This window comes from Apteryx mantelli, chromosome 5, assembly GCF_036417845.1.
Source record: "Apteryx mantelli isolate bAptMan1 chromosome 5, bAptMan1.hap1, whole genome shotgun sequence".
Classification (NCBI taxonomy): Eukaryota; Metazoa; Chordata; class Aves; order Apterygiformes; family Apterygidae; genus Apteryx; species Apteryx mantelli.
Window position 1 is genome coordinate 30,629,295 of NC_089982.1, and position 11,582 is coordinate 30,640,876.

The window sequence follows — 11,582 nt, forward strand, 5'->3', positions numbered from 1 at the left end:
AAAAATCTGTTTATAAATCTTTACAGTGTCAGTTTAGTACTTCTGTGTTGTACCTCTTTAGTTGTGTTAAAGCATTTATCCTCAGTGCTGCAGTTTAATTCTTTGCTTGTGCATAGCATTTGAACTGTTAGAGAAGATGAGTGCAGAAGAGGTTTGTGTCCTCATTCTTAGAACAACTCAGAGATTTTAACACAAGACTAGTGTTTTTTGGGTTTTGTTTGCTTTTTTTTTTTTTTTGGTCTCCCCTCCCAGTCCTGACAGGGTGGCAAAATTATTACTTGTATAAATGCCTGAACTGATGATCGAGTTTCACTTTTGGTGTATGTTCTAGTGGCAGTTGATGAGATTTTTGTTCTGCTGTTTAAAAAAAAAAAAAAATACCCCCACCCCAACCCCCAAAACAATGCTTTTCCCAATTAAAAAAGGCACTCAGTCACATATTTCTTTTTGGTTTTGTTTTTTTTTTAGTTAAAAATGATATTTTTTTTATGGATACAATTTCTTGGAGGAGGGGTCAGGTTTGTTTTTGTTAGCTTTTAAATATCTCCTTTAAACAAGTGTACATTAACTGTTCCTTCATTTGGAAGGCAAGGTTTAAGTTTCCTCTACAAATTTCTAGGATTAGCTGGAAAAAAAAGTAAAAATCTGTAATAAAAAACGTTAATGAGTTATTACAGACCTATTCCTCTGTTTTTAAATTGCTCCTAAAGCATGAATAACTATTTTACCAAATGTAATGTCCACTTTTTATTTTTTCAAGATGTCATGATATTTATTTTAAGACTCTTTTGTAAAGAGATTAGGAGTAAAAGTTATTTGTGTGTAGATACGCCTTGTGCTTCTTACTAACCGTGGTAGTCTTCAGGATTTTGTTAATGTAACTGTTAATACTGTGCAGAGGACTACGGGGTTTTACAGCATGGTAGAACAAATTCTTTATTTACTTATACACCTAGCTATCTATACAAGGTAGAAATTAGCATTTTTTCAGAGATGTTGTGTGCAGATTATACAATTCATCACAAAAGAGTGCTTGTATCATCATTATCTTGCACCTTTTTCTGACTTCATGGCATGTAAAGAAATTATTAATTAAAAAGTACATGTCTCTGAGGAAAACAGACCTCCAAAATGACACAGTATCTTTTTTTTTTCAGAAAAATATGCAAAAAAATTAAAATTTGAGGTCAGATGGCTCTACAGACCTAAAGGAACTTAATGTGTGTAGGAATGATATGCGTGTAATTGGATGATCATGTCATATTCAGATTTATCAAGTGCTTTGCATTCTGCCTAAAAGTCAGCTCAGTGCTATTTACTTTTACCACCGCAAGCTCTTCAGCATCTTCAATGGACATAAGCGCACAGGAATTAACCACGGGTCTTTTGTTTTTTAAAACAAATGACTCTTTACATGAGTGTTTTCTTCTTTCTCTTTTTCTCATGTATGCACTATTCTGCCCAGTTTTGAATAACTACTTCCTCAAATTTTCTATAATGGTTCTGAAAAAGTAAAGGAAAATGTCATGTAAAGAGGTAAGGGTAAATATGAATATATATACAGAAACGACTGAATAGTTTAAAGCTATGTTTCAAGTGCATGTGCTTTTTACATATAAGGCAATTTAGTAAAAATAATAATGCATGTATTAATATTAGGCTATAATTAAAATACTGTTCAGCTATACATGCATATATATGCATACATACACACACACACGTGCACATGCATATATTATATATATTTAAATATACCCCCAAAATTATAATACATTTTATTCATTCCGTGTTTCTTTTATGTTGTAGTTCTAGTTAGAAGGAAAATTGAAAAGTACCCCATCAAGTGAGTTCTCTCTTCTGCCATGTCCTTATCTTTCAGAAGCAAAATCCTTATCAATGACAGGATCAGTAGAAGCTAGCCATAGACCATTAGTTCTCCATACGTATATCCTTCAGCTTCACCCCCGCACACTTCGTAGCTAATGGCATTGTAGATAAGCATCTTTCAGTTCTATGTTTTAATTAATGATCATTTTTGCCATTATCAACTGTCTACTCCGTGAGTATATGTGAGAGCTTTGCAGTATATCATCAGTCAAATGGTCTGTATATGTTTTTGTTCACACACCCACTGTGACAGTGTTTAAATTAATCCTTGGTAACTTCCCATTTTGTCTTAATAATTAATAACCTGTCACATTTAAGAGCCTATCTAAAGATTTTGTGCGAGTCCTTTCTGTGGCCAGAAATGCAGTTCTTATATGGAATAAATGGCCACTGTTGGAGATGTGCATGTCACACATCAGAATAGGGCAAAATGTTTTGCATCTATTAAACTGATCAGCTGTTACATCAAAATGGCTGTTTAAGATCATTTTGTGCTGAAGATCACAAGACTTGTGATAAAAGTACATAAAAGCCCCTGTGTGTTTGTTTTTATTCATACCTTATCAATTCTCTATCTACCCCTTTCAATGCTGACACTCTCCTAAATATATTCCACTACTTTCAAAACATTTTGAATTCTGAAATGAGGCAGAACACTTACCATTTTTTCTTTCTCTCCTCTTCCATTTCTTCAGTGAAATATGTAGAAAAGGAAGTAAGTAACTCCATTAATTTTTTTCTTTGTGATAGCAACTTGTTGGTTTATTTTTGCATTTTTATGTGTGTGCCTGGAAAGAGGAAAGGAATCTTTTATTTCTTCCATTATGAAATCTTCCTTTTACTGTCATTGGATAAAGATTGAGGGAATTAAATGTAGAAAAAGTGAGCTTTTGCCAGACTAAAGAAAAAAAAAAAGTAAAGTAGATGATTAAGAAAAAGGATTTTCACCTTTTAAATGAAATAATTTCTCAAGGAAATGTACGAATGCTTTAATTGCAAAGCTAAAGCTTTTTCACAAAAGGTATTGTTAAAGTAAAAGGTTTCTGAAATAAAGCATTCAATCCTTCTAAAATACAGTAAGATACTAGAATTATATTGAGGGAAGGACAATTTGCACTCAGAAGGGCAATCTAGCTGGACTTCCTTACTTCATTCTGGTAAATGAAAGCTTTTATTGACCTAACTGGGCATAAGATCAAACCCTAAACATCTGTACTATGATGGGGAATTTAAAAGTACAAATAAAAAAGTAAGCATATGTAGCAGTGAAACATAACCAAGACATTACAAACATCTCTGAAACCATTAGAGGGAAGACAAATGGCTTATAATCTGTTTTCAGGATAGAGTAGTATTGCACATAAATGTACCACATGGTACAAAGTAAATAGTGAAAAGTACATGTGGATCATTTTACATATAAAAATTAAATATGTATGTGTAGACCCTTATAATATCCATAATAGATTAATATATAAGCACATGTTTCATATAAAATGTAGATTGAATAATATTCTTATAAGAAATAAAAATAATAAATGTTTGTTTCTGTTACTTAGGTAGACAGTAAAATATGGTATAACCTGCCGCTAAAAGAAGCTCTATTAATGAACATGCTTGTCAGTTATATAACTTCCACACTCATTATAGTTTTGGAGAATTAATCTTCAAAACAAAATGTGTTTGATTTTAACTGCATTAATAATAATCCCAGTGACAGGCGAGCATGACTGTAAATGCATATTGAACTTTCCTTTTTTTGAAAAAAAAAAAAAAAAATTTAGTTCAAAAGCTACCAGAGATGATAAAAGACCTCCTCATTAGATGCAATTTTGATGTCTCTGTAGTCCACATCACTAACTGAATTACTGTAAATGAACCCATTCTTGCCATGATTTAAAAAAAATAGATAAAAGAATATGATACTAAATCCTTTGTTTTCTAGGTGGTGGAACTCTCCCTTTAGAAAGGTTTCAAGTTCTCAGATAGCCCATGCAGCTGAATTTACATCTGTTGCTAGGTAAAGCTTGTTTAGGGCAGTACAATTACTCTTTAAGCAACATAGAACTGCTTTTTACAAAGAATAGTGGAAGGCTTTTTTTTTTTTTTTTTTTTTGTACAATTTATTCTGTAACTTAATGGCTTAAGGAAGGTGAAAGAAATTTTTCAAAGTGTAATGATCCTGAACAGTTGCTTAACTTGTTTTCTTTCCATCCCAGTCCTACAGGACTTGCAAGAAGCAGTTTTCTGTTTCCAGTGCCTCCATAATGAAGTGGGAAGGAAAATTGCTGTTCCCAGGGCAATAAACTGCTTAGCTTTGTTTTATTGTTTTAGATAATCAAATATCTGGGAAAGACATTCAATAAGGTCATTGGAGATTAGTCTTCTAGTCATAGAAAAACACGGGAAAAGCTTTTTCTACTGGGCTTGACCTAGAAAATTTAATTTAGTGACCACTGCTTTTGCTTTGTTGCTGGCAATATCATCATGTATACTCATATGCACAGGGCCAGAAAAAAGCAGACTGTGATATCCAATTAATGTTACTTGGGTGTGTGAAGGGCTATCAGTTGTAAGAGTTGGCTCAGTTCACAAAGAGAAAGGGCCTCTGTCTTATTTATTACACCACACGGCAATCAGACCCTAAATGCTGCCTTTTGTATTTGGGAAAAAAAGGAAATGTTCATAATTTTATTGTGAATGTGAATTCTGAATCCAGTTCCTACACTATACTGATTGGGATAAAATTATTAACAAATAAATATGGGGGGTTGAAACTGAGAACAGTACCATCTTTAGTGTTAATGAATGGCGTAGGAATTATTTCATTGTAATATCCAGAAGCTGCTAACATCTGAATCCATTGAGACTCACAATTATCATTAATGGAATTTAGTATTTTCAGGATGGTGGAAAATAGCCTGGCTTTAATAAAACATTAACGGGTAAAAACTCTGGATTAAATATTCATCTTGGTGCCTTTGGAGGTTATGTTCCGTTGCTACCATACAGCCCATTAGTAAATAATGATCTAGTGGCAAAACCTTCTGGGACATAGTATAGCTTAGTGCAGAATTGCTCTACAAAGTTAAATCATAGGATTTACATATTTTCTGATTTGTAGAATAGTTACATTGTTTATATGGGAAAAAAGTTGAATCTGTGCTGATACTCATATAAATTGCATCAGTAGAGGTAAATTGCCAAAGTTGAGCTGGAGGCATTTCTAGTGCACGATTCCACTAATACTAATGAGAGCTGCCTGGCAGCATACTATGCAGCTCCTTGGCAGTATATAATCTTGTGTTGCTCAGCCTTACTGACCAGTATCTCTTCTAAGAAACAAACTGTGCAACTTAAAGTAGTAGCAACAAGAGAAATGGCTAATGAGGCTTTTGTGCAGACCTCTTCCTAGTAATCACAATCACACTAAAAGTGACGCTTTGATATTGCTGATTTGTGAAGGGATAACCAAGTTTCCTGTGAAAATAAAGGCACAAGCATTTCTGTTTTCAAACAAATGTCTTGTGGAGTTGACGGAAAGTGTGTTGTTGAAACAAATTGCTAATGGAAATTTGGGGCTTTGACAAAGCCATTAAAGAAGAAGGATCTCGATTTAAAATCAGTCTTTCATTTAATAAGCAAACGTTTGTAATGATGTTGTAACATTTCATGAGAGTTGCCGTTGAGCCAAAGCATTTGTAACGTGTGGAGAACAAGGATAAGTGGCAATCTAAATACAGCTTTCAAGATGCACTGTGGCTAGTGAGTCCCAGGCTATGCTGTTTTCTATCTACACAAGAGGGAAAGAGGCATAGTGCCTCAGGGAAAATGTGTTTCAAACAGGCAGCCAGTGTACAACTCACAATTTCCTCTTTATCAGAGTACCACATACCTATTGTATTTGAAAAAAAAAATTGCCAATCTGAATATCTGATCAAAACCTTTGTGTCTTTGACGTCAAAGATACTGTAATTGTTTTGCATTTAGAAGTCAAAGAACATTTCTCATGGATGACGTTAGAAATTATATCAGCACCGTTATTCACCCACAAACATAGACTAGAACAGTTATAAAATATGTAAGGTTATTTCATCTGCAGTGTAGTTAAATGTTTGCCTTTTCTGATTCTTTCTAATGGATATTATCAATTGTAATTGGTTGCAAATGTAGCATGGAGTAGGAAGGATTCTAGCTACCTAAAAATGATGGTGCTGCCTCCAAGCCATAACCTTGCATGAAAACCCAAGTCCTATGGAGGCTAGAGGAAGATACTAGTTCCAATATGATTCTGAAACACTATAGATAGGAAAATAAGTGTCTTTTTCTTTGAATTGCTAAGGTACAAAATCGCCATTTTATTTCCTTCTGTGGACTTGAATAGAGTGTGCTTACTAGATCATGAAATGTCTGAGAGATGTCCAGATGAATGGATGGATGTCTGTTATTTGTGTTGGTTGCTCTGTTTTGGAGCTTGATGAGAGCAGAGGAGAGATTTTTTTGTTTCAAGATTGTGATAATGCTCAACAGGCTTAATAGAGTTGGAGCTTTATTGTACTAAGTAACTTCTTGTGTATTTCTGTGCTCTACCTAAAGATATTCGTGAAACATTCTTATTTCCTAGGAAAATCTTTGAACATCCTCTTATGGGATTTAGCCTATTTAACAAGTTAAGTAAGGAACTCTCTTATTCGTGTACATTAAACTCAAAAATCAATATAATTCACTATTATAAGCAAGATTTTTTTTTTTTTCTGAAGGAAATATCTTCCATATACTTGTCTACTGTCCATGGTAACATGTGGCTGCAATATTCCAGCTCAAAATTTAGTATTTAATGTAGATAGTTCAGGAAAGGCTGCTAAGTTCAGTGCCTGCTCAGTTCATACAGGGTTTGTTGGATACAGCTGCCTCCGTATATAGCTTTTCTCACAAATGTGTAATTTCCCAAGATTTAGGATCCCATGAGGACTTTACTAGTCCTGGGGCAGCTCCATAGATTTATCTACCCTGCCTGAAAAGTCATCCTTGAGTGCTGAGGAGCAAATTGTAGAGATACTAAGGTGGTTTTCTGTAAAAGGGATGACAGGTTGTGATTCTTACGACTTGCTGGTCCTGAGCTGATGCTGGGACAAACCATTTGGTGTTTCTGTATCCAGCTGTAGTGCCAAGTGGACCGTGATGCTGAATGCCATTTGCTGAGCAAACTGACAAATCTTTTTAGTTTGAGCTCTATTTTATGTAATATAGATATATTCTTATTTTACAGTTTCTGTTAACAAGTTCTGGTAGATTTGAGATGGTTCTGTGCTGAACCTCATCCATTGCATTGTGAAGGGGTGCATGGGTTACTAGGAGATGGTTAGTCTCTTAATGGATGGTTGATAGTGATGGCAATTATGATATTAATTGGAAAATGAAAAGAAGGATAGAAAAGAGACATTTTGCAGATGAGTGAAGAAACTGAGAAATGGCAGGTGTGTGCTGTCTTCACATATTATGTATTGAGAAAGAATTATATTTGCAAGTAATTAGCAAATGTTACATCTTTGCAAGTTATTTACAAGATATTTTTATTTCTGGGCAGTAAATGACATACTTTCTCTACATTATGAACTGCATAAATATATATATGAGGATTTACAGTAATGGCAGTCTTACTACTTTATAAGGGAAGTATACAAGGCAAGTGATTTTATTGATTCCAATAGTACTGGTACTAATATGAAATGAATATAAGCATTATATGTGTATATAAATATACATAGATCCATATATTTCATTTGATCTCATTTGATTGAATAGGTTCTATACTTCTGCATATGAAGTAAATAAGCACTAACGCCATAACTCTGTAGGACTGTTGTAAATGTGAACACAAATTTATTTAAGCAGCCATGTTGTGTGATTGCTGGAGCAAGAGGAGGTTAATAAAGTCTCAGTACTAACTTACATACTATGTTCAACACCATCTGACTTACATAATGGAAGAAATATGTGTACTAGAATCACCTAGATTCATATCTAGGTGGTAAGGTATGTTTCAAAATGTCCCTACCACTAGCAGACCTGTCTCGTGCTTTTGTTTCTGCAATGTAAATGTTAAAAGGTTGTACAAAACAGTAACTTTGATCAAAAAAGTTATTCAAGGAAAGTATTTGAAATGGCCTGCTTGAAACTTCAAGTTGTCAACTTCTTTTTATCTTTATATCTATGTGAATGTATGTGTGTTTATATGTATACACATATATATAATATAAAAATAAATATGTATGCACACACATAGACGTTAGAGTCATGTCATTCTCTCATTCTGACTTATTCAAAACTATTTCCTTACTAATTAAAAGGTCTTTATAATGGTTGTCTCTAAAACTTTTGCAAAAACTGTTATAGTTCCTTTGCCCAGTATTAAGAAGATAATCTTTGAAGAATTTTGTGTTATAGTTTCTGTTGACTAAAAATAGTTATCTAAATAAATGTCTGAGAAGTACATTTTGAGTAGGCTTTTATTTTTCATTTAACAAAGGACTACTCAGCGTCTCAAGTTCCTTAATGGAGTTTGAATTATTTACTCTGAAAGGTAGTATCTTCAGGACTGTGATTTTTGCTTTCCTAACAGTTTATAAGTCATGCTGTCAATTGGATTTTGACAAGTTTAAAGGTTTGGGTAGGCTGGGAAATCTACCCAATATAACTGATGACCTCCAGTAGCTGGGAAGATGCCTATTCATCTGTTCTGAAAAACTGTCTTCCCAAAAGTATTGTGATTTGTTTAGTACCTTTACAACTATAGTGAGAGTGCTCAGCCAAAACTCTGTATTCCCTTGACAATTTTTTAATCATACTAGCTAAACAGGTCTATCAAATTCCCAGACAAAAAACCAAATAATCCACTAACAATGCACTCTATTTATTTATTTATTAATGAATTGACATTGCATTTTCACTGTGTTCTTAAATCAAGTGGAAGAGTGCCAACATATCTGAAATAGAGATATTTCCTGTAGCTCCTGGATTTTTCCTACTGTATACCATTTGAACACTAACCAAAAAAAAAAAAAGCCTTAGGTTTTAAATGGCTGCGATTTTCATTTGCTAACTAGCAGAATAACCTTATCTACAACTATATCACAGTAAGTTTCAGTTCAATTAATCTTCATCAATATTGCCATCCTTCACATCATCCTCTGGAAAACTTAAAAGGAAAATAGCTTAATTAGGAGCAGTAATGGCATTTCATTTTCAGAAAGATGAAATGTTTGACACACAATGTTGAAACAACATTCTCCAATTAGAATAATTCATGTGACAAACACTAAATAAATGTGCATTCAAGGAAAGGACTTTGTATAACCTATGTACATAGAGTGATGTTCTCTTGCACTCATGAATTAGAAAATTATAATTAGAAACTGTTAATATGCATGTATTGTTATGTCAACAAAGCAAGTCAACATGCTTTGGTATGAGATGTACAGGTGATGCAAATTTTAACATAAAATTTGACAATGCACTTATATTGCCATATTTTTCTTTTTGTATTTCATACTGACTGTGTTCTCAATTCTATCAATATTCTATCAATCTTTGTCCTTTTAGTGCATGGCTGAACATTTCATGATGATCTTAACTCTTATTTGCATTGCTTAGTTTTGAATACTGTCCCCATACAATGTTCAGTAACTCAAAGATGAAAAAAGAAACATTTGTTTTGTAATGCTCAGGGAACATATAAACCCTTCAGAATAGGGAACGCATATTTCAGTTAATTGCATTGGCAAAGAATAGGTATGAAGGCAGAATTTTTCATTTTATCTGAAATAGATTTATGGAGAGATATTACATCAGTGCTGTGAAGAATAATATTTAATAATTGCAAATGATTAGAGCTTGATGTTATATTTTATAAAAGTTGGAATTCTGGAGATGGATTACCCGCTGCCCTAAAACTAATACAAGAAAGCTTTAGGGGTTGACTGTAAAATCTCTTTCCTTCTGCGGAGTTATCCAAATGTCTATCAGTGGCCAGAAAATGATGCCAGTTCCTGATAATCTGATTTGTTAAACTCTGGAATCCTTTTACAAAATAAATAAATAAAAATAAATAAAAAAAGAGAGGTTATGATCAATCTCCTCCTATATTCTCTGTACTACCTGGAAGAGTATCGGTATTTTGCAGCTGTGCTTAGAAAGACTGTTAATACAGAGCAGATCTGAGGAAGGTATGGTATAAATGGTCTATACACATTTTTCAGCTGCTGCTTGGATTGATGGTGCCTGCAGAGCCTGATACCAAGGGGAGGTGTTACTCTGTTGTCCCCTTAGAGAAAGCAAGGCTGTCGCTGTTTCACACGCGGCTGACAGAAGCGAAGGCCCACTTTCCCGTCTGTTCTCTGGTTGGCACAGGCTGGGTAGGTTGGTAATTAGTCTAACAGTCTGAGTTATCGAACATCCAGTCTGAAAATAAAAGACTCCCCTATGTAATATTCTTCTTTCATGTAGTACTGTAGTCACATATTTTGAGTAGGAAATCTAATTTTCTGTTTCTCTTATTAATTCCCTTGAAAATCTTTTTTTCTCCCCTCAGTTTTGGACAATGGCAAAGAGCTTCTGTATTATACTGGTTATTTTTAATGATGGGAGTCCTCAAAGTAGAGAAGAGAAGTTTTCAGGACGCAGAGAGGTATTGACCGAGTTTGTTTTGAAAAAGCAAAAGGAAAAGACCAGGATTGTTACAAATTGGCCTGGGCCTGTTGCAGCATTGAGGAGTCCGGGATCGTGTCAGCTGGACAGAGGATTCATCCCGCTCATGACTCCAACCGGAGGAATTTCTGAGGTAGCTTTTTTTTTTTTTATGTCTAGTAACAGTCGCAGGTGAATCCCAAAATGAAGATGTGTACTTTTCTTCCACACCTTTAAAAAAAAGCCCCCCAGATGTGACATGAAACTACATTAGTTTTCCAAGTGAAACAGTTGCAAGAAAGCTGGAGACCCGATCTACTTCATGGAGAGATCAAAGGTGATACTGCAGGAGTACGGAAGTATGCCAGCAATTGGTCCCAGCTTAATACCGATTCAGAGTGACCAAATAATATTCGATATAAGCAATGAGATGGAAAACACCACTTTATTTTGTTGTTTTGTTGCAACTTCTGAAGCATTTTCTCTGTCAAGGAACACCCATTACTGATTCTACTTCCATCACTTCACTTTTATGCTGCAAACCGCACAGCAAGTAAAGGTCAAATATAATTAGGTGGGGGAGGGGGCTGTTGGTTTTTATCCTCACCAGAGCTTTTATTTTTACAATTATGAATAGAGAATAGATAATGTTACAGAATGAACTCTCCAGTGAAAATTTAATGCCGAACTGAAATGATCTTTCAGAGTAGTAGCAAATTTAAAGTATTTTTATAGTCAGAGAGAGTGTATATGTTTCATTCACTACTGCTCTGAAAATGAAAACTGAGTTCACAGTGAGAAAAAACAAACCTCAGATGTACTTTAAAACCCTAAAAATCAATGCTAAAACAACAGTAAATTCAAGTCTTACAAGTGAGAAAGCAGTTGGGCAAATGTATGCAAAGCTAGAGGGAGAGAGAGGAGTTCACTGCGTCATGACTAATGATGCAGAAGCCTTCAAACACTCTGGACTGACAAGAAAGAATAAAGAACTGTCAGGACCATTTATT